Source organism: Vulpes vulpes, chromosome 16 (genome assembly GCF_048418805.1).
Source record: "Vulpes vulpes isolate BD-2025 chromosome 16, VulVul3, whole genome shotgun sequence".
NCBI lineage: Eukaryota > Metazoa > Chordata > Mammalia > Carnivora > Canidae > Vulpes > Vulpes vulpes.
In genome coordinates, this window is record NC_132795.1 from 8,588,336 (window position 1) to 8,613,131 (window position 24,796).

The following is a 24,796-nucleotide window of genomic DNA, read 5'->3' on the forward strand; positions in this document are numbered from 1 at the left end:
CCCATCACCAGTCACCCCATCCCCTCACCCTCCTCCCCTTCTGCAACCCTTTGTTCGTTTCTCAGAGTTAGGAGTCTCTCATCGCTTGTCTTCCTCTCTAATTTTCCCCCACTCAGTTTCACCCCTTTCCCTTATAGTCCCTTTCTGCCTCAGTTTCTTCGTCCCCATATTGGAATCATTTTCCAGCCCTCCCTTCCCCCCACAGGGTGTGAGCTAATAGCACCATAGACATTATGCACATGAAATTAGTACCTCCTTAATGATATACCTAATCTAGAAAAATAGCTCATGGGGATTGCAAAGCGTGAATAAAATGCAGACGCAGGGAGTTTGGAAGTCTTGTGACGCTGAGAGAATGCACTTAAGGCCGTTTATTGTTCAAAGCTGCGATGGAAAGCCCTATAGCACAAGAAATAGATTTGAATGGATGAGATCCATCGCTCAGGTATTTTCTGAGCTGTGCTTATTTACTCACCTTAGAGAAGAAATAGCTGAGAAGAAACACTATTGGGTAATGGGGAGAAAGCAAGGAAAAATAATAGGAAATGGCTCAGTGGAGCTATTTATGGCAACTGCAGTTCATAGCCATGTTTCCTATTTTCCTCTGCCCTGAAGTTAGAACAGAATGCCTTTTCAGGGTGACTTTTTTTGAAAAAAAGTCCTTGGAAAGTGGCTTTTTTAGATTTAGAAGCAGACCACTGGGATTTAGAATTAATGTTTAAACTTTCTGTCCTCCTGTATTTACAGGGGAGTAATCTGGAATTTAGGGAAAGACAGTCTTCTAATTCCAAACATAATCTTGGCTCATGTAGTTTTGTTTTTTTTTTTAAGATTTTTTATTTATTTATTCATGAGAGACACACACACACACACAGAGAGAGAGAGAGGCAGAGAAGACACAGGCAGAGGGAGAAGCAGGCTCCATGCAGGGAGCCCAATGCGGGACTCGATCCCGGGTCTCCAGGATCGTGCCCTGGGCTGAAGGTGGTGCTAAACAGCTGAGCCACCCGGGCTGCCCTGGCTCTTGTAGTTTTTGAGACTAGTCATCAAATATTTTACTTACAGGAATTTTTTTTTCCATTTTTTCTTGTGCTGCAACTTCATTGCATGTCCATAGACTTGATTCCATCTAATAAGTTAGCTTTTGGTCCCTAAAGCTCAATGCATAAGGAAAGAGAGAAAAAGCTTTAATAATTTTACTGTTTTACATCTTATATTCAAATAAATTATTATAACCAATCTGAGCTGAATTAAAAGCACATATGGGGAGGGAGCAGTTAAAACTTTTTTCACTGACACTTTCAGGACTATAAATTCACCAAAGGTACTTCGGGGCAAACCAGTCAAATCAGAGTTCATTCAAATGTCAACACAATAATGTAAAAGGAGCATACACTGTGTGTGAAGACGAGAGGGAGGGACAATGCATTATCCACCAATAAGGAATGCCCAGATGGTAGGTAGGTAGTGTCATATTTAGAAAAATATGTGGGTCAGCATTTGCAAGCCTGGCAAAACAAACAACTATTTCTTCACAGACCAAAACCAGCTCTTTAATGAGCAGAGAGTACTTGGCGAGTTGGTCAGGATTATTACTAAACTGATCTTCTGCTACCATTTGATTTTCATGTTATTTCATATTTTGGAAATTAATTAATTCTCATTATTTTCCTTATTTAACAGTTGGCATACCTATGTACAAATGGTATATCTATATACATGAAAAGTGTTCTGCAACTTATCTTACTTTAACAAAATATCAGGAGCATCTTTTCATGCTAACCCACACTACCTGGTTGCAGAGTATTCTGAATTCTGCATGTAATTATTTACGAAGGCAGTCTTGTATTGAAGTTGTTCCTCACCTCCATTTTTTCCTGCTTATACAATTATTCATTCAACTGATGTTTTTGGTCTCCAAATATCAAATTTTAGAGGGATGGTGACTCTGGATACCAGTGGCTTGGTGTTAATACTGAGGTAATCCTGGCATGATCTCATTACTGAGTTCTTAGAGACACTAGTTGACCTGACAGAGAGGTAGCAAAGATTTGATTGTCTTTGATGATCTCTAACTTTGTGTTAGTTTTAAAATATTTTTAAAATAAATTATATGTTCATGTAAGCCCTCTGTGCATCAGCTGTAGTGTTGTGTTTACTTCTAATATTAAACTTTTATTAGAATGAGGTATAGAATTAAATTAACAATGGCTGGCATTTATTATCAAATCTCAAATTTTAATTGTGACATATACATCACTGTACATATGTGGCAGGTTCAGTTGCTGGTATGTATAGTTGCACACACTATGTATGTAGTAGGTAAAGAATCATAGTAAAATTAATATATAATGTCCTCACCACTCAAGTTAGGGAAGAGAACTAGACTAGCACTTTAGAAGATCTCTCTAGTGCTCTGCCTTGATGCATCTCCTCCTTCCCCACCCCACCCACAGTTACCACCATATTGAATTTTGTCTTAATAATTCCTGTAGTTGGGGATCCCTGAGTAGTGCAGTGGTTTAGCGCCTGCCTTTGGTCCAAGGCGTGATGCTGGGGTCCCGGGATCAAGTCCCACATCGGGTTCCCTGTATAGAGCCTGCTTCTCCCTCTGCCTACGTCTCTGCCTCTCTCTCCCTCTCTGTGTCTCTCATGAATAAATAAATAAAATCTTAAAAAAAATAATTCCTGTCGTCTTCATAGTTTGGCCACCCAGTTTTGTTTTTTTTTAAAGACTTATTTATTCATGAATGACGCAGAGAGAAAGGCAGAGACATAGGCAGAGAGAGAAGCAGGCTCCCTGCGGGGAGCCCCATGTGGAACTCAATCCTGGATCCTGGGATCATGCCCTGAGCCAAAGGCAGATGCCCAACCGCTGAGCCACCCAGGTGTCCCTGGCCACCTAATTTTGCTACAAGAGTACCTAGGTCGTGCTCCCAAGCAACATATTTACTTCTTCTTATTTTTGAATTACATATGAATGGTATGATAGAGTATGTATGCTTCTGGGACTTGCTGTTTTTGAGGTTCCTCTTTGTTATATTTATAGTAGATTGTTCATTTTTACCAACATTACATTAACTATACCACATTTTGTGTATCCATTTTACTGGTAATGAGTATTGACCTAACATAATAGTGCTGTCATAAACATTTTCCTATTTGTCCTCTAGCGCACATATGTGAAACTTCTGTAGACAGTGGCATTCAAACATTTGCCTGAGATACACAGTAAAAATATTTTTCTTCACAATTCAGTTAATGTACATACGTGATGTGTAAAGAAAACAGTTTTGCAGAACAATACTTACCCTTACTAATTGTAGTGCATTCTGATCTTTCTAGTTAATTCTGTTTCATTTTTATTTTTTTTAATTTTTTAAAGAGATTTTATTTATTTATTCATGACAGACACAGGGAGAGAGAGAGAGAGAGAGAGAGGCAGAGACACAGGCAGAGGGAGAAGCAGGCTCCATGCAGGGAGCCCGACATGGGACTTGATCCTGGGTCTCCAGGATCACACCCCGGGCTGAAGATGGCGCTAAACCGCTGGGCCACCAGGGTTGCCCTCTATTTCATTTTTTTTTTTTTTAAGATTTTATTTTATTTACTCATGAGAGATACAGAGCAAGCGAGAGAGAGGCAGAGGGAGAAGCAGGCTCCACTCAGGGAGCCTGACGTGGGACTCAATCCCGGGTCTCCAGGATCAGGCCCTGGGCTGCAGGTGGCACTAAACCGCTGCGCCACCAGGGCTGCCCCTCTATTTCATTTTTAAATGAGTGTGTCATAACACGCAGTTTGAAACCCACGGCCTTTGAATATATCCATAGGAGTGAAAGTATTGTGTCCCTGCATATTGTCCAGTTGTATTAGATGATGCCAAACCCTTCTCCAATGACCTTTTGTGGTTCTTTCTTCATTTTTTCATTTTTCATTCATTCATCCTTTCAATCAATCCTTTGACTATTTTTCAGTTGGGCAGCTTGTCTTTTCCTTATTGATTCATAAAGTGTACTCTTCATGGTCTGGATGCAAATTCATCATCAGTTAAATATATTGCAAATATTTTAGTCAATTTGTAGATCATTTTTTCACCCTTTTAATGGTGTCATTTGATGAACAAAAGTTCTTAATTCTCAAATCTTGCCTAAGAATGTTGATTTTTAGGTCTTGCTTTAAAAAATCCCTTTTTTACCTTGAGGTTGTGAAGATATTTTCTTATGTAATCTTTTGAAAGTTTTATTCTTCACCTTATAAATCTTTAACAAATATGAAATTGATTTTTTGTATGGTGTGAAGTAGGAGACAAATTTCATTTTTTTCCCAGTGGATACACTGAATTATTTCAGAACTTTTCCCTGTGCTGCTTTTTCTCCACTTCTTCAATGCCAGTTTGTAGCATTTTTCTGTGTGGGTGTTTCTAGACTCTATTCCATTGATCTATTTGCCTCCGTATCAATACCACACTGTCTTAATCATACAACTTTGTGATAAGACTTGATATTTTAGGTAGGGTCAGTTTCTTCAACTTGCTCTTTTTCTTCAGTTAACTTGACCTTGGTCCTAAGGTCTCCTATATAAATTTTTAGACTTACTTTGACAGTTTCCCCAAAATAACCTTTGGAGATCTTGATCAGAATTGCTTTGAGTCTCTAGATCAGTATGGGAAGAAGCAACTTTTTTAGGACAAAGTTTTCCCAGCCAGAAAAACGGTCTAACTCTCCGTTTTATTTATTTCTACTTCAACATCTGTTACTATGTTTTATAATTTTCTCCAGAAAGATCTTTCTACTTATTGAATTTATTATTAGTATGTGAAATGTTTGTTGCTATTATACATTTGTTATGTAAAAAATGTGATATATTTAAAAATATTTATGTATACAACTTCTCTTTGCAGTCTAATAATATTCTATCTGTAAATAATTTGTATTTTATACTGAAACTATCATATGATTTAGAAATGATATTATTTTTCTTTTCTGATTTTTATACTTTTTTTTTTTTTCATTTCCTTATTGCTGTATCCTGGAGAAGGTCTCAAGAATATTCTGAAAGGAAGTGATGACAGCAGGCATTTTGTTTTGTTCCTAATCTTAAGAGAATCTTCACAACTATTTATCACTAAGTGCTATGTGTATTTAGTTTTGTTGTTTGTAGATACTACTTTGTGCTGTATATCTTCCATTATCCCTTTAGATTACTTTCCACTTTCCCCACCCAGCTGGGGCCCTGGGTGACTGACCTACATGGGCCACTTCAGTGGCTTTTCTTGGCTTCCATGGGCTTCTTCCTGAGTTCAGTCACCGGAGACTGCTGACAGTAGAGCAAGAAGCACAGAGGGAGAGAGAGAGGTGTCAGAGTTCACCTGGTTCTTTCACTGTGGATTCTTTTGTGGGCCAACTGTATCACTAAGGGGAAGGCCCAGCTTATTCCTATCTCTGTGTTCTTGTTTTTTTCTTTTTAACATAAAAAAATAGACATAATGTAAAAAAGACTTTTTTTAAAGAACAATTTTAGGTCCATAGCAAAATTGAGGGGAAGGTAGAGATTTTTCATATATCCCTCCATATATATGGTTTCCTCCATTACCAATTTCACTCACCAAAATGGTACATTTATTACAACTGATAAACCTACACTGACGTGTCATAATCACCCAAGTCCCTAGTTTACTTTAGGGTTTACTCTTAATTTTGTATGTTCTTCAGGTTTAGAAAATGTATAATGACATGTAGCCATCATTTTCAGTGTCCTAAAAATCATCTGTGCTCCAGCTATTTATCTATCTCTCCCTACTCCTGGCAACCACTGATCTTTTTACATTTTTCCATAGTTTTGCCTTTTCTAGAGTGTCATAAAATTGGAATCATGTAGTTTGTAGCCTTTTCAGACTGACTTCTTTCATGTAGTAATATGCCCTTATTGTCCAACCATGTATTTTCATAGCTTGATAGCTCATTTCTTTTTAGCTTTAAATAATATTCATTCCATTGCCTGGATATATGATAGTTTTATTTACCCATTCACCTGCTGAGGGACATTTTGGTTGCTTCTAAGTTTTGGCAGTTATGGGTAAAGCTGCTATAAACATCATGTGCAGGTGTTTGTGTGGGCATAAGTTTTCACCTCGTTTGGGTAAATACCAAGAGATGTTATTGCTGGATCATATGCTAAGAATAAACTGTCTTCCAAAATGATTGTGCTATTTTGCACTCCCACCAACAATGAATGAGTGTTCCTATTGCTTCACATCCTCTCAGCATTTGGTGTGGTCACTGTTCTGGATCAGGGCCATTTTGAAAGATGTTAGTGATATTTAATTGTAATTTGCATTTCCCTGATGACATAGGATGTAGACCATCGCTAGTCTAACTTAGTTCCTCTGTAGTCAGAAAGTGTGATGTGTTTGATATCCTTGAAATCTCTGAGGCTACCTTTATGGCTTAGCCCATAGTTAATTTTTGCATAATTTTTATGTCTGTTTAAAAAAATTATATTTTGCCATTGTTGAATGCAATATTCAGTCTGTCAACAAAAATTTATTGAGGATCTACCATGTGCCAAGCATTGTTTTAGTTGGTGTAGATACAGCTGTAAACAAAAGGACACAAATTCCTCCTTTTTTGGAGAGCATATCTAGAAGGAGGAATTAATTTAAAAATTAATTAAACATTAAAATTAAAAAGTGGAACAAATATATGCAATAATGATAAATGGTAAGAGGGAAAATAAAGCAGGAGAAGGGTCAGGAGTGCTAGAGGTAAAGTTTGTTAGTATTGGTCAAAGATCACTTCCCTAAGAAAGGCATTTTGAGACAAGCCTTAAAGTAAGAAAGTCATTCAACTCTTTGTTAAATTGAATAAAAAAGCCTAGCTGTTATATTTGCATTTTATTCTAATAATTTTCATCAGCTATATATTCTAGAAATTTATTTTAGTTATTTTGTGAGGACTTTGAGAATTTCTAGAAGTTCCTTTTTTTTTTTTTAATTTTATTTTTAAGTAATCTCTACACCCAACATGGGGCTTAGATTTACAACCCTGAGATCAAGAGCTGCATACTCTAGTGTCCAAGCCAGGCAGGAACCCCTAGAAGTTCCTTTTAAAATCACTACAACTATTCATATTTTCTCCACCAACCTGAAAATGAGCCTATTCCTTTCCTAAAGAAACTACATTATTTTTAAATATTTTATTTATTTATTTATAGAGACAGAGAGAGAGAGAGAGAGAGAGGCAGAGATAAAGGCAGAGGGAGAAGCAGGCGTTATACAGAGAGCCTGACCTGGGACTTGATCCAGGGTCTCTAGGATCATGCCCTGGGCTGCAGGCAGCGCTAACCCACTGTGCCATAGGGGCTGCCCAAGAAACTACCTTTGAGAGAAATTTTGGAAGTTTCTACCAGTTTGGATATCTCCTGCCTTACCCCAATTAATATCGTTAACAATAGTGTTTTATACAATAGTTTATGGTAAATTCATGATAGTTAAATTATTCATCTAATCTACTAATGTGAATACTTAACAACATTTTCCTTCCTGGGAAGATACCAGTTTTTCAGTTCTGAAAAACCAATTTACGATTGGATCAAATATCACTATATATCTATCCCTGAATTAAATTTGTACTTTATTTGATTAAAACTCCCCCCATCCTATTAGAAAAGTTTTAATGAGCCTAAAATAACCCACTTTTAATACTTAATTTGAATTTTTTAGTTCAGTGTAAAATATTTCTTTATATTACAGCAAGCGATATATTTTCTTTAATAATGAATTAATATATGTGAACAAATTATTTCTGGGCCTTAGATTTTTCAACTATAAAAAATAAGTAGATATTCTTATTTATTTTCCTTTTTGGCCTTCTCCAATCTTGCTTACCAGTATATCTTCCAAGATACAGTTAGTACCAGGATTCTTTTTATGAGGGAAGGATCTTTGTTTTGGAGAATAATTTCTGAAATTTCTTTGCTAATGGGGAGCAGGGTACATATAAGAAAGTGCTCTGTGTAGAGGTGAGGAGAAGCAGGAAAAAAAAAAAAAAAAGACCTGGAGCCTAACAACATGGTTGGAAGTTGGAACCTGAATTGATGAAAATAGCCAGAAGAGTTTTTAAGGAGGATACTTAATACTCAATTTAAAATCCTTTGTGTTTCTTCAGTGTAAATCGTCTATTTCCCTAATGGTCAGAATGGCCCAGTGTAATTTTCAAAAGTTAATAATATGGCTCTTGTGCAGATATAAAGTGAACATATGTCAAGGATTTTATTCAACTAATTAATTAATATAAGAAACTATGATATTAAGACTAGTTCAAATGAGAATGTGAAGAACAGGGATAAATATGAAATCAGGAATGCCAAAGTATATTTGCTAATAGATACAAAACTGGTTAATTTCTTACAAAGCAGTAACATTTTATGTTTGGGATGGATCTTTTCTATAAAGCAGAAATGAATTGTATCTTTACTGGGCACAATTAATTCCCACTGCTGTGGACAGGAATTATTTGCATTACTCTCAGTTTTTTACAACCCTAAAGGAGTTGTGAAACAGCCTAGTTAATAGAAAGATAATCAGAGGTGCACACCTGGATAAAATCAGATAATCTCTAGAGGGTCCACTAGACCATGCCCAGGCCTTCACTGAAAGGACACGCCGTAATCTCAGTATTATCTGTTGCTCATTTCCAAGTCATAGGCAATTTTTCGTGACAGAAAGGACAAGTAGCACCCACGAAGTCATATGAAAATTGTGGTAGAGGATTGAAGTACTTGTTTGAGTTGATGTGTTAAGGAAACAAGAGAGCATGGGCAGAATAGTGTGACCGCCTGTGCACTAATCCAATTAAGTAGAAACTGGAGTTCTAAGACTTGGGTGATCCTAAGAACAGAGACTGTCTGGGAGGTCTTGGAGGAGGACACTGGACTGTCTATGAGATGTAAACTGGGGCCCAACCAATGTCACCTGGATTTTAGTTGACAAGGAGACCACAACCACACCTGACCTCTTGGCTATACGTTTCATAAAATTATACTCAATTATGAGAGTTAACTTCCTTCAACTTCTGTGAGGAAGCTTTGGAAAAATAAAAAAATCCCAAAACCTATTAAGTAATGTAGTATCTTCAAACATAGTAACGGTTACATTGCTTTTCCAAAGGCCAGTCTAACACTTCAACATCCCTAAACCGTAGCTGCTCCTGACTTGGTAGCTAATATTAACAAAAACCATGAGTAGATAAACAGACGTGCTTTATCAGCAGTAGCTTCTGAAGTATACCCACTGATAGTGGCTGAGGAATCTTCTCATCTGCTTTGTGCATCCCTGTTCCTATCAGAGACTGTGGATCACTGTTTGATAAGTTTGGAGTTAACTAGAGAGATCAGAGATCTAGCTGAATTTGGTTCCAACAACCAGATCAAAATCCAAAAATGGCTGTTTTAGACTTCTTAATGCTACAGTGCCATTTTCTAATCTTTGGGAGAAATTCAGGACTGGTTCCGAGAGGCAGCATAGCAGTATGAGTAAGAGTTCTGATTCTATAGCCATACTCCTTGAGTTTTTTTTTTTTTTTTTTTTTTTACTCCTTGAGTTTGAATCATGATGCTACCTCTTACTACTCATGTAGGCCTGGGTGAGTCATCTAATTTCTTTCTGGCTTTTCCCTAACTGTAAAACAGGATGGCAGGCATACCATTTTCTTAGAGTTGAAATGAGCATTACATAAATCAATTTGTGTAAAATAAGTTTGACACTTATTAATTACTACATGTATGTTGGCTTTTGTTTTGACAGTTTTATCTCACAAGATCAATGTTGAAAAATGTTTCCACGAGTAATATACTTTCCTATGTGTTCAAATACGCATACATATGTATACATGTACATATGCATACCTGTGCATTATATATGGTCTATATAAAATATTACGTGTATGAATATGTGTGTATATATGTATGTATATTTACCAGAGGTATATGAATCAGAATATTACTAGAGAAATAGAACAGGTAAGATATATACACACTATATATATATATATATATATATATATTATATATATATATGAAACACATTGAAGAGAGAAAACATGTAGCATATATTTTATATATTATGTATGTATTATATAATATACATTATTATTTAATATGTATAGAAATTATATAATATATGACTATATATATATATATATATATATATATATATATACACAGATGGATTTCAAGGAATTGGCTGGTTTCCATAGTTGTGGGGTCTGGCTAGATAAGTCTGATATCTAAGGACAGACCTAACAGGCTAGAACCTCTTGGGCAGCAGCTAACACTGCAGAGGACAGGCAAAATTTTTTGTTTCTCAAAGAAACCTCAGTTTTGCTCTTAAGGCCCTTCAATTGATTAGATGAGGCCCACCCATATTATTGAGAAGAATCAACTGAGTGTAGATGTTAACCACATCTGCAGAATACCTTTATAGCAGCAACTAGATTAGTGTTTGAATAAGTGGTTACAATAGCCTAAAACTTACCATCATTAGAGGCTTTCGATTCCAGATTGTACTCCCTGATGTCCTGACTTTAATAAAGGATTATGAGGGAGACTTTCTTCTGGGCACTATTATTCCTACTCTGCTGGAATCTTTTGTTTTCAATTCTGAGAGATACAATTAAGTAGTTATTTGTTAACAATATCCAGCTGCTAATATCCAGAAGCTATTTTTCCTTTATTTTTCCCACTTGACAAGTGCTTTAAGAAAATCATCAATAAGTCAGTTGTTCTAAAAAAGAAAAAAAAAAAAAAGTCAGTTATTCCTGGCACAAGGGTCTGTCACTTTCTATCATCCACTTGGGGCACAACTTTCATCACAGGAGAGTCTTAGGGTGGGAGGAAAGGCCTTACTTTTCTCTCATTTAAGATCCTTGAAATCATGGAATTTCAGAAGATGAAGAGCCGCCCTCCTTCGTCATTTTACAACAGAGGCACAGAAGCCAAAGGATCCAGCATCACATAGCAAACCAGTGTCTGAAACAGGAATACCACAAGATTTTCTAACTCCCCAATGCATCTTTAATCCCTCCTGATCTTTTCCATTCTCCTTGTTTTGGTTTACACATTTTCCTCAGGTACTGAGGAAAAGTATAATGGCAAAAGTTTAGCATTCAACCCAATGATGCTATAAAGCATCTTAAAAGCCTTTTTGAGGAAACTTGATGTTAAGTTAGGTAGCTATAATTTCATTTTTCCTTCTTTCTGGCAGTAGTGGGGTGAATGGTGGAATACTTGATAGTATAATGATGTAGATAAGCACAAAAAAGTCTAAAGAGAGAATAGATACTTCAGTTTGAATTACTAAAAATGTAAAAAATGTAAATGAATCTTCATTTCTAAAATGTCTCAACCTATGTAAAAATGGGGAGACCGCTCTGTTTCATTATCTTATAGACCAGTAACAGCTACAATCGATGTTATCTGAAACACATGGGTTTATTTCAAGTGAACATTAATCCACATGGACTTGGAGGACACAGTTAGCCTTGTATTAGAATTACCTATGAGCATGTCTGTCTCCTTACACACTGCAGAAGCCATTGGATAATCAAATATCATTCATCTGTTTTAACCTCTAGCTCCTAGAGGAGTCCTTGACACATATCTGGCAATTAATAGATGAGATGAATATAGAGCACTGTAGAATTAAAGTCTTCCTCTTGCTGTAATAGAGGTGGTTGGTAATGACAAAACACTTCCCAGTTCTTTTTGAGATGGAGCAAATGGCCATTACTTATTAGTTATTTATAACATATACTTTCAGAAAATAGATTTAGTGAATTTACACTGGAGCTACCATCAGATGTTTTCAAAGAGGAATGACAAGGCATGAAGATAATATGACATTAAAAGTAACACTGTGAGTTACTACTTTGCCTCTTTATACATAGTAAGAATGGAACATGAGCTATATTACAGTTTTTTGTGAATATTTTCACTTTTTTCCATTAGAAAGGGGCTTAATGGTAAAGATAAGAATTAATATGTAGTATTTACTTAGTATTATATTGCACATCTAATTAAATGTTGGGCTTGTAATATATAAAAAAGCAATGCCTCAAACTTTTATAACTTTGTTACATGTGTACAGGACTTGTAAAGTTACATTTACACTACTGCAGGGTTAAACATGCAGGAAGATAAAAGTGAAATGGCTAAAACACAGAAGGGTTTCTTTTGGAAGAGAGATTGAGTTATCGTGAGCCCAGCAGTAGACATTATAATACAAGCAGACCTTCTCCTTGTCTAAGCCACAGGCAAATGTCATTATTCAGCAAGATCTTAGCTAGGAAATCCTTTGTGGGTAGTATTTGTTGAAGGCTGAAATGATTTCCAATTTGGAATTTATAAATCAATCATTCTTTGATAGACCTGCATTTCTTAAACATAATTTGAATTCCAGAGCAAGCTCCATCTCAGGAAGTTCTTATGTTTTAGAGTAAAGTCTGTGAAATGTACTCTACTTGAATTTCTTAATTTTCAGTATTTGGGACCAACCTTATATTACCTTGGAGAGGCTTATGCATTTCTCTCTAAGATTTGAGCCAGGGCAGAGACAGTGTACTTGTTTCTTATGCACTATTGTACTTAACATATGTAAAAATGGTAGCTGCAATTTCCATTTATTGAACATTTATTTAATGGCCAGCAATTACATTAATAATATCAAAATATCAATTAATAAATACATTAATTAATAAATTCAAATTAATAAATCATGGCTCTAGGCACTTGAAACACATTACAGTATTTGATGCCTACACTAGCTTTGCAAGGTGGATTTATTATCTCCATTGTAAAGGGGAGAACTAGAATCAGAGAAATAAAGGAATCTACCTGGGAAGTAGCAGAGCCAAATTTCAAAGTGAGATTTGTCAAATTCCCCTAAGTCTGTTTCCTCTCTTCCATGGGGTCTGCACTCAACAGATGTTGAATGAATGAATGCTCTTCTTTAAAATCTTTGTAAACTATGTGACAGTTGCCCAGTAATGCATGTAATTTTAAGGATCTCATGGGACATTTAAACTTTTAAGGAATTAATACTGTGTTCTGAAGTAGACATTTTATTTCTAATAGCACAAGAGCAAACATCTGGAGATTACATTAACTCATAAGGTTTGGGAGTATCTCAGTGGTTCTGATAGACCTTGTTTGTTTACACATCCACACAATACATTGATTTGCTATGGTGCCCCCACCCAGGAGGGGACTCCTTATTCACACATGCCAGATCATCGCTTTGATAAGCACATGTTCAACTGAAATCACCTCGAGTAGAGTAGGATATAAAAGTGTGATGAATTGACACATAATTCTCATCATGATTACATGCAAAATGTTACAAAATTCTCCTGACCTCTATAGGTAAAGAGTTTTGTCAAACACTGTGTCTCATCACCACAGGAAAGAGCTCACCAACTGTCACTGACCATGAAGCTTGAATACAGTTTTGAGAACAAAGAGGAAGTGATCCTGTGTTACCTAAGGATAATCTAGACTTTTTATATGGGTTCTTATTTAAGTAAGGCTGAATAAAGCAGTGAACAGAGAGTAAGGTTTATAATTTGTACATAAACCATTTACTATATGCCAAGAAATATTAAAAGTGGTCTACTTAAATTTTCTCATTTAATCCTCCCACCTAACCCTATGGGGGAGGCACTGTTAACTCCATTTTACAGATGAAGGTGCTGAGTAGAGAAAGTAGCTTGCCAAAAGGCACCAACCCGAGGAGTGGAGGCAAGATTGAAACCAACATCTGCCTAATTCCAGGGCCCATATTTTTAACTTCTTTCCAAATTGCTTCTGAGAAGTCTTTCTTTACTCAAGGGTTGAGGAACTTTGACACAGTATAGGATGTGTATGAGCATCCGAGACTTCACATATTCATAGCTGACTTTCTTCTCCTGTCTTGTTCCACCACCCTGGCCCTGATCCTCCTCTTCTTTCTTTGTCCCTCATTCTTTTTCATATGGTCCCCAAACCTGAAAAATTGGCATCTCTCAGTGCCGTACTATTTTATTTGTTGCCAAGCTCTGCAACTTCTTCGTGTACCATGCCTTGAATCAGTCTCTGACTTTTCCTACTGAATTCTCACTACTTCAGAGCTCATTGCTTCTTATCTAGAAACCTGAAGTCATTTTCTGACTACTCCTTTACTATTATTGTTGTTGTTAGTACTATTATTAATATCACATCTTGTCATTGTTCTAAGATTCATCCCAAAGTTAAGCTGTGGTGATTCCTGTCCCCCTAATTAAAAAAAAAATCCTTTCATCTCTTTTGCATTTAGAATTATGTCCAAGTTTTTCACGTAAGGTTGTGGGGAGATAAATTGAGACCTCTTTTCCCAGGGGCTATCTGAAAATACTTGGAGATTTTTCCGTCCGTTCTCAAGGAAGTTTGGAATTCAAACAGCTCCAGGAAGTAAGTCACATGCTTCTTATCATGAGTCCTGGGGTGTTATTTTACAAGCAGGGCAGTCAAAGCCATGTTACAAAGAGAAACATGATTTCCTCATAGGAGACTAAACTGTGTTGTTTTTAGAAGAAAATTAATGTTTGCTTTAGTGAGATGTGTTTGCCTTGGAGTGACTAGGGAGGGACCCAACTGTGGCCTTTGATGGTTCAACATCTTCCTACCTCAAGGAAGCAGAACACACTTACCCTTCCTTAGAGCCTGGAAACTCTTAAGAAAGGAAAGACTGCTTTAGTATTTGGTTGAATATCAAGGCTCCAATGCTGGCAAAATTCAAGAAGGAGAGGAGTTTTCTTTTCCTAATGAGAGAGGAGTGAAGCTTTGAGATGAAAGAGTTTGGGATCCCATGTGTGGAGAATTGAGATTGAAAAGGCAATTGTGAGATGATTGCCAGGGGGATCTAAAAGGTGAACCATGGCTGGGAATGAGAGGGACAATCTCCCTTTCTGTCACTCTCTATAAGCATAAACTCTTATTCTGATTTTTCCTTTCCCTTCCTTTTCTTTTATCCTCCTTTTTCTCCCCCCCTTCCTCTTTTCCACTTACACTCCATCATCTATAAATCAGTTTGTCTGATTATTATCTATCTCCCTCTACTAAAATATAAGCACCTGAAGGCACGTAACTTTATATTAATCTGGCTGTCTCTCCAAAGTCTTGATCAGAGAGCATGGCTCAAGTTAGGCACTGAGTAAATGTGTATTGAATGGATGAAGGCAGGCTAGAATAAAGGAAGCCATGAAAGAACCTTCAGAAGGAAAAAAACTGAAATTTTACCCATCATGTAGACTCTGTGGGCCTCAGTTGGACTCAGTTTTTCTATACCATTCTGCTTTGAGAAGGTTATCTGACTTTTTAAAAAGCAAGCTACTTCAATAAGGCTAATATTGAGCAAAAGAAGTAAGGCACAGAGAATGCATAGTATGATTCCATTTATATAAAGTTTAAACCGACAAAAAGAAGCCATATTGTTAAAGGATGTCTTTAAGGTTTGTAAGGCCACTCTTAAAAAAAAAAAAAAAAAGACAAGGAAATGATTATCAACTCCAGGATGATGAAAGTTGGGAAGAAAGTGTGGTGGGCTGGGCTATTTTCAGCCGGTGTGTACTCTCACAGTTCTCACGGGTTGCTTGCTCTCGGTTGTACTATTCCGACTTTTCCATGAACTTGAATATATCTTGAATAATACCTGTAGTGGTTTGGAAGGTGTTCTGCTTACTATTATTGTATAACAAACTATCCCAGAACTTAATGATCTAAGGAAACATTTTATTGTGTTCATAGACTTAGCCAGAGAGTACTGGACTAATTAATTGCTGATCTAGGGCTTGAATCAAGCCCCAAGTTCCAGTAGTTACTTTGTGTACTCTGGCCCTTTACTTCTCTTTCACTGCATTTTTTCCCTCTTCATCTCCAAGTATTTTGGTCTTCAGGGAATCAGAAACAATAAAGGATGCCATTCTTTTCCTAGGTAAACTTCAAAGCCGGAGATGGCCTTTAACCAGTCTATTGATTTGTCTGAGAGCTTCCACCCTCTAGACTCTGCCTCAGGCCAACGTTTGATGAAGAGAAGAGAACAGAACCACAAACATAAGGTAAGGATAACAAGTCAGCTGAAACCTTGAGTAAAAATTCATTATTACAATAGGAGGGAGGAACAGTTTCTTCTTAATACACTAGTCAAAGAGGAGTTGTAGATGAGATTATACAGTGACACCCACATCCAGGAATCCAGACTTTGAAACAAGGCAGTTTGTTGTTTTGGTTGTATAAGGCATGAATATAAACTCATGGTAAAACAAGATCTAGGGTTCCCATTGGGGTTTATCAGTCTTCATGCTGGGTGTGCTCTCTTACTTGGAGGTGATGTTGACAGGTTGACGGACTCTCTCTCTGCCTGGAGCACAGACACACTGTACGTGGCATCTGGAGGCAAGACTGTAGGGTAGAAAAAGGTTGAGAAGAGTTAAAAAGCATAGGCCAGATTGGCCATTTATACTCAAAGTGTTATTTGCTGGTTACTTTCTTAAAAATGGATTCTCAAAGTAAAAAGAAACTTACACCCATAAAACACTATGATGGATCCCTTATGCTCATGCTAGTTATTGGTCTCATTTCAAAATTTTCTCACACTCACATCTATCTACCCAGTGGGCAAGAAGACATGGCCATAGAGCATGTGGTGAAATGTTCGCATTTGTAAAAAAATTGGGGCAAGAGTAATAATGTTTTTTTGGGTTTTTTTGTTTGTTTGTTTGTTTTTTGCCTTGGGGACTGCTGCAGAACTTAAAGCATCAAAGAATTTGTCCAGAGCACCTATTCAGATTAGTTTACACTTGTCATCCAAAAAAAAAAAAAAAATTCTGATGTTTAGAACGTTGATGAGAATATGAAATACCTCTCACAATACTTTTTCTTTTTGATGTGATTTCTAATATACAACCAAACCTGTGGGTTAACATCACTGCATAATTTTTCACAGTGATGACTTCTGAGCCCTCTTCCATCAAATACTGTATGAATGCCCTGTTTGCACTTGAAGAGAATTTCCTTACACTGCCCATCACTGCAGCATTTCTTGCTCAGTTCTGGGTGGCTACCTGCTTTTTTCTTTATACCTGTGCTTCTGTGTACCTCTTTGCTGGCTCCAGGCCACCCACACATCTCTCTTCCTCTTGACTCTGTAGGAGGCAGGGAGCATCTGCGTGGGGAAGGTGCCGGCTCACATTAATCTTACTCTTCTCTTTGGCTCTTCTCCATGATATGGATTTTAAATCACTTTCAGTGGAAGTTAGCAAATAGTCATATATCAATAAAAGGCTGGCAGTAGGCTGAAAAAAGAAAGGCCAAAGAAGTCTAGATAACCCATAAACTATTGTTAATTATGCTGTTGTTAATCACTTTCTTTTTAAGATGGTAGGAATAGAATTTTAGAAGTTAGGATATAAAGAATATTTCATTTTGGATCAACCAAGCTGATTGTGAAATCTTCCAGAACCAAATTATCTCTCCATATCTCTCTCTTTCTGATTTTTTACTACATTTTGGCTCATGGTATTTTTGAAGTGCTGTACTAATTATATGTAAAATATAATAGTTGAGCTTGATTGCACATATTGCTCCATAGTCTTTAATGCATTTTATTGTTTGCCTAAGGGTTAAATATAATTGTTTTAATTCTTAAAGAGGTAGAAGGTAAAATGATTGGCACACGAGGTCATTTTTTTCAATATGTGATTTGTTAACTATCCCTAAAGTATCTGGTATTAAAGGCAAGAATTTGAACAAGAGTGGAGCATCCAGTTATATATAATAAACTGTTCAGTGAAATATGTCTGCAGGCTAATTAAAGATACTGAGACATTTTAGACTGCTCAGTACTTTTTTTATTCCAGCAATTTGGCATGTACAGGCCCTGTCTGAACTTCTAAATTAACGTTTACAGCATGAACATAACTTTGCCTGCTAGACAGCCAATCACCAGTATTGTGTTAAAAACAAAAACAAAAACTAGCTTGTGAATGTGAAAGGCTGTAGAGAGAAGTGGCCACAATGGATGAAACCATTAGAAAGGATCCAGAGAGTGTGGCTATTTTGTAGTTTGAAACTTTAGAAGAAAGCAGAAATCCATGTTCCAGTGCAAGCCAGGCACTATTTACACAATTCTCTGATTAAAACTGAAATAATAATATAGTTGATCCTCTACAGGTAGGAGCTTTATTATGGAATAAATTTAAAATCAATACCTGTGAAGTTCAAGAGAGGGCCATTGCATGAAAATATTGATAGTAGTCAAAAGTCCTGCAAAAAAAGCCTAAAATGTGGAAATTTGCACTCAACTTTGCATTTAGAGATGAAGCTAAAATAAAGGCTAATATGTAAAAAATGGGGCTGTGTAGAGGATCCTTGAACCCTAGATCTTGCACAAAATTTGGGGATCTTCTTGTAAGAGAATCTACCTTTCTTCTTACCTAATTCTCACCTGGTAACTCCCTTTAGCCAACGGGCCAGGCCCCTCTTGGCAGTGTTAATCTTTCACAGATAGCGCTTGGTGAGAAACAGGGCATTTCTCTCTCAGAGACCATCCAGAAATGAGCAGTCCCACCTTGTTCATTCACTGTGATTTCCCTCCATACCAAGTCATTTGAGGTTTTATGAGACCAAGTGTGCTTGTCTTCTTTCATAAGAAGATTGTACAGCCTGGACTAGACACAAAACCCCAGGAAGTCCCTTCTAGCCACTGTGACTCCTTCCCCCAAGTCCTTAGGAGACCCCTTCGTAAGGTCTTTGCTATTTATTTTTAAAGATTTTATTTATTTATTCATGAGATAGAGAGAGATTGGCAGAGACACAGGCAGAGGGAGAAGCAGGCTCCATGCAGGGAGCCCCACGTGGGACTCAATCCTGGGTCTCCAGGATCATGCTCTGGGCTGAAGACGCACTAAACCACTGAGCCACCCAGGCTGCCCTAGGTCTTTGCTATTGAAGTCAGAGTGTTGTCTTTTTTCCCCATCTTATTCTTGAAACTAAAAATGACTCTACTTTTTTGTCTTTATTATAGTTTCATAACATTGCTCCTTTTTGTTGCTAATAAATTTCATTGGCTATGCCTAAGATCAAAGCTAATATATCCTTCAAACCTCAGAGATTTTTCCCGGTTGGGTACCAAGTGAATCACCAACCCCACCACCCTGCCATTTTACTTATTCCGTTTGGGGGAAATCTTGGGCTGGTCATTCTCCTCCTTATGAGAACATAGATCCTTTTTGGAGACATTTGCTGAGGTCAACTATCTGTTGCTAAAGGACTTTTACATTTTATACTCTCCCTTCTGCTTTTCTACCAATAGCAATGAATAATTAGCATCTAGCCCCACAAAGTGAACAGATGCATGCAAGAGAACTGAATTCACCAAATATTAGTAGACCATCTGAAAAAAAAATGACTCCTAATTTTCTAATAAATAACCTTGTAATTAAATACAAACTAATGAATATTTTTGTGAGTGATTATTTGTTAGATTCATTTGTTACTGTTTAGATTTATTATGGGCATTGATTTTTTTTCAGTCTCTTTTTATTTTAGGTTTTGAATAGGCAATACATAGATATGTTTCAGAACTGAAAAGTATATAAAAATGCATACTCAGAGAAGTCTCACTCCTGTTTACCCATTCATATAAATAGTCTTTGCCATTAGTTTCTGGTTTATTGACCCTGTGTTTCTTTTTCCAAAATTAGTATAAATATGTGTATGTTTATGTATATAATGAGTATTTCTTTTTTCTTATGCAAAAGCATATATGCATATATATATATATATATATATTTTTTTTTGCTCTTTCACAATAGTAGCAGTTTGTAGAGACCTTGTTCTTTTTTGTTAGTTTCTACAGAGTACTCCGTTTTGTAAATATCGTAATAAATATTTTTGGCCAAAATATCCCAAAATAAGACTTAAAATGATAAAAGCTATACATTATAAAAATGGTTAAAAGATTAAAATTCTTTGGAAGAAGCATATTGGGAAAGATTACACAAAATGAGAGTTAGTGTAAGTAGTCATCATAAAATAAAACTCAAAGAGCTAAAACTTCATGTAATAATGTTTATGAATCACTAAAATCTGATACCAGAATAAAATCTGTTATCAGAATCTTAACAAAATTTAGACATGTCAAATTTGACCTGGGGAAATTGAGTTTGTTAGAAGAGCTTCTAAATAAAAATCATAATAGCAGAAGCTATAATTAGGAAAATATGATGTTTTCAAGAAATCCAATAGAATAATCATAGCTTGAGAATAATACTTAAGTTGGAAAAAAAATCAATTTCAATGAAAGTAATTTCAGTTACATTAAATATAAAAATTAAAAAAAAATTAACTGCCCTGTATAGAAAATTTATGAAAGAATCAACTTGGCTTAATGGCATAAGCTCCAGAAAATATTTTCGTGATGAAAATTGATTACATTTATATAATCCTGGTTAACGTAACTTATATGGGATCAAATTATCTACTGGGGCATAAAGTGGTGTCAAAATAAGCTGTTCTGTTTGTCCTAGGGTCCTTTTCTGTAAATTCGGCCCTTGATTTTTTTCTCACCTCCTCTTCTCTTCTCTAGAGTCCTTGATGTAACATTTCAGAGCTGCTTAACTATGAATCAACTCATCTTTTCTTTGAAGCACTTCTTTCTCCTTCCCATTTTTCAACAACTCAAAGCCTCTTTGCTCTTCAAGCTCTTGACTTCATCTGGCAGATTCGACCTCCTTCCTTCCTTTCATCACACATCATATTTGCTGATATTTGCATATTTTAAATATTCATTAGCATGATGAAGAAATCAACCAGCCTTCCCTGCAAGTGCCCTTATCACCTTCCTTTGAAATCTATGCTGACCTTTTTGGCTCCCTGCCTCTTCTCTTTTCCTTCACCTAAATTCCCAATTCTCCAAAGCATGTTTAGTCCAGCTGTGGCTGGGACCAATCTTATTTTTGGTTGGGGGAACCCTAGTAGAAGCCCCTGGTGAGGAGCTCCAATAATTAAGCATCTCACTAACATGGCTGTCACTTCTAAGTTGGCAATGTGCCCTGAGTAGGTAAACATATTGAGGCTTGTGCTTCGATAAAACTTCCATCATGGATCCTAATTCCAGAGTTTATATTCTTGTCTCCTTACTTTTTGCCACAGTTTCTGTTTTGATAGCATGCTTGGTACTCCCGCCTCACTAGGACTGCGTTGTCAGCCTTTATAAGGACCTAGAGTCCTCCTCTTGCCTTGTAGACTCAGGCCTGGGGCCCTGTTTCTAGAGATTCCTGATGTCTTTCAGCCACTTGCCTGGCTAACTTCTGATTATTGCCCGCTCTACACTACCCATTTCCAGGCTTTTACTGGAACACCTACCCTTAATCTCATGTTGAAGTTCCCAGGCACTGACCATTTGACTAGAATCCTCCCCTATCCTCACACAGTTTTCTCCAGATAGGATCTAGGTCAGGTTATGCTCCTTTCCATTTCCAGGTACTGGCCTCACCCTCTAGCATCTGCTCAATTCTGGGAAATAATTTCTTGTCCAAATTTCAGGTTATACCTTCATTCCAAATTTCCATTTTGACAAAACTTTTAATATATTTAAGTACCTACATCAATATTTTTATTATATTATTCTCCACTCTTTTTTTTTAAGATTTTATTTTTATTTTATTTTTTTTTTGAGAGAGAGAGTGCATGAGCAGGGTGAGGGGCAGAATGAGAAGCATACTCCTCACCGAGCAGGGAGCCCAATGTGGGGCTCGATGTGGGGCTTAATGTGGGGCTTAATCCCAGGATTCCAGGATCATGACCTGAGCCAAAGGCAGACACTTAAGTGACTGAGCCACCCAGGCACCCTCATTCTCCACTCTTTTTGGAGTTTACCCTTTAGTGCTAATTTCCTCCTAGACGAGACTTTTTTGATTGATTGATTGCTATTGATTTTTATTTATTTGCCCGATTGTGCTCTTAAGTATCCTTAAAATAACAGATAATTCACCTACTATCTACAGTTGTCCAAAGATTTCATATCATCACTGTTACTAAAATAGTAGTTATCCATGATTAATTTGTTGAAAACTTGTCCTGTGCAGTGCAAAAAGCGACAAAGATAAATAAGATATAGTCCTTAGAGAGCTCAGACACCATATAGTTAAAATGCAATATGCTAAAAGTTCCACCAGGTGGGATATGCAAGGGACTGTGGGAGCACAGAGGTAAGCTTGACTTACTTACTTGGACGTAAGAGGATCAGGGGTTGCTTCACAGCTTATTTGAGGTGGTTTCTGAAGAATGAGTAAGAGTTTGCCATAAGGGCAAGGATATGCCTGGCAGAAGAAACAAGAAGGAGAAAGATACACAGGCATGCCGGAGCATGGCACATTCCCCTGGAAGAAGCATGAATAATTTGGGTGGCCCCATTGTGAGCTCTATTGAGTGGGAGAGGGACAGGAAACATACCTGGAGAGACAGGTTGGGGACCACTGGTGAAAGATCTTACCTGCTATGCTAAGGAGTTAGGATCAGATTCTATTGGTGAGGGATCCCTGGGTGGCGCAGCAGTTTGGCGCCTGCCTTTGGCCCAGGGCGCGATCTTGGAAACCGGGGATCGAATCCCACGTCGGGCTCCCGGTGCATGGAGCCTGCTTCTCCCTCTGCCTATGTCTCTGCCTCTTTCTCTCTCTCTCTCTGTGTGACTATCATAAAAAAAAAAAAAAAAAAAAAAAAGATTCTATTGGTGATAGGGACTTATCCCTGAGAGTTGAGCAGCTCCACCGCCTGATGGAGTAACCTAGCTCTTCTTGCCTGCCCCAAAATGTATCCATAGCATTTGAAGAAGCAGCATGACTTCTGTGCTCTGTGACTCTTCCAAAAGGCAGGTATCACTCTAGATGCTATCCCTATAGATATCGCATTTTACACACAAATCTCTTTCTCTACTTTGCAGACACCTTATAGAAAACTACACTTAATAGCACTTAATATCAGATTGGCCTGATATCTTGATATTTATTTATTTACCTACTTACATTTGAATTTCATGGTGAGTGTAGAAAATTTTTTATACAAATAGTAACTTTTCGTGTGTGTGTGTGTGTGCGTCTGCACACATGTGAAAGGAGGAGAAAGACCGAGAGAGTGAGAGAGATTGGAGGGGTTTTCTGATTTGGCAGTGTACATTTTGTATTTCTCTAAGTTGTATTGATCATATATGGCTTCTTCCCTGTCTTGTTAGGATAAGCTGTCAAAATTTTCTGGCAAAAGACTAACAACTTTAGTTTTATCATATAGTTCTATAAAAGAAATTATCTGTCAAGTAGCCATGAAGATATTTTCAAAACTTTACCCTGTCACGAATATTTTCAACAGCTGTGATCTAGAGCAACATGAAAAAGTATAGTCCTGAGAATGGTGAATTTTGTGCCTTGTTTGTACATGCGAATCTGAGTGAGATGCAGCAGGATGGATCATTTATGTGTTCAGCATTTATTTAGCATTTACACCAGGCACTTGTCAAGGTGCTAGGGGTGAGGTTTACAAAGACAGAGGGTGATTCCCTTTTTTCTGGTGTCATCTTGAGAGCTATTGGTCACTTCCTTCTATATCCTCTAGCTTGAAGCTACTTCACTCCAGCAGGCTTGGCCCTGCATTCCACCAGGGTGAAAAGTACATGGGCATTTATGTACTATGGAGAGACTACAGCCAGTGACAGAGGGAGGGGACTTCTTCTGAAATTGCTTCTGTGCCTGGCTTCCCATTCTCTTTCTTGCTTCCTCCATCCTCTACCAGTTTTTCCTGGGAACACTGAGGACAATTGGTGATGGTAGCCATGTGTATCAACCAGGGTTCTTCAGAGAGGTAGAACCAATAAAAGATAGTTATATAGATCTACACATATATTTATGCATATGTACTTAGAGTTGACTCTTGTTATTCACAAATCACAGTGGTTATGTTCTGTTAGTTCCTGCGAACACTGAATTAGCAAGTACTGAACCGTTGGTCCTAGAGGAAATACAGGATTGGGTTCCTGGAGCCACTCCTGGCAACATTTTCCTCAATGATCAACACATAACCTTGTTTCATGTGTGTTTCTATTCTAAAGACACCTTATTCAATAACATCAGAATCATTAACCCTGAACTCAACTCATGCCTAACACATGTTTTTTCTCCACAAGGCATATCATAGCCTCCCTGAACTTGGAAACATAAGACAGCACTTTATCACTCTGGGCTGGGGAGGGTGGGGGGGCATTTTAAACAGAAAAATCAACAAAAAGCACAAAAATATGATACTAACTCGACCATTAAAAGGATATTTATTTACAGTTGTGAGAGCTAAAAGAAGGCAGAGATTTGCCTGTTTGACCTCAGATGAAAATGTGCACATTGGACAACTTAGACTTTTCATTATTCTGTGCACGACATCTGTGAGTGATTGCAAAACCATCTTGAGTATTGGTTTGGGGGTTACTAATAATTTTAGTGAGTAGGCAAATTAGTTAACACAAAATCACCAATAATAAGGGTTGATTGCATATGTATATATGTCATATATAAGTATAAAAGTATATACACTTGTGTTGTACATATTATATTTGCATGTGTATAAATGTTACATACGTATGTGTGCAATTATACATAGTAAATATACATACATTGTGTATGATGGAGGTAGGCTGGGTCCCAGGATGTGGAAGAGCATCCCATAGGACTAACCAAGAGGATCCTTG

General features: G+C 37.1%; 1 protein-coding gene across 1 annotated transcript in view; it reads left to right on the top strand.

The window, feature by feature from the left end:
* Window positions 1–24,796, top strand: part of ABCA12 (ATP binding cassette subfamily A member 12) — a 283,751-nt gene that overhangs the window by 52,563 nt on the left and 206,392 nt on the right. Inside the window, exon 3 of the mRNA XM_026002201.2 lies at window positions 16,001–16,124. The gene's annotated coding sequence lies outside the window, so the exon portion shown is untranslated. The remainder of the gene's footprint in view (window positions 1–16,000; window positions 16,125–24,796) is intronic.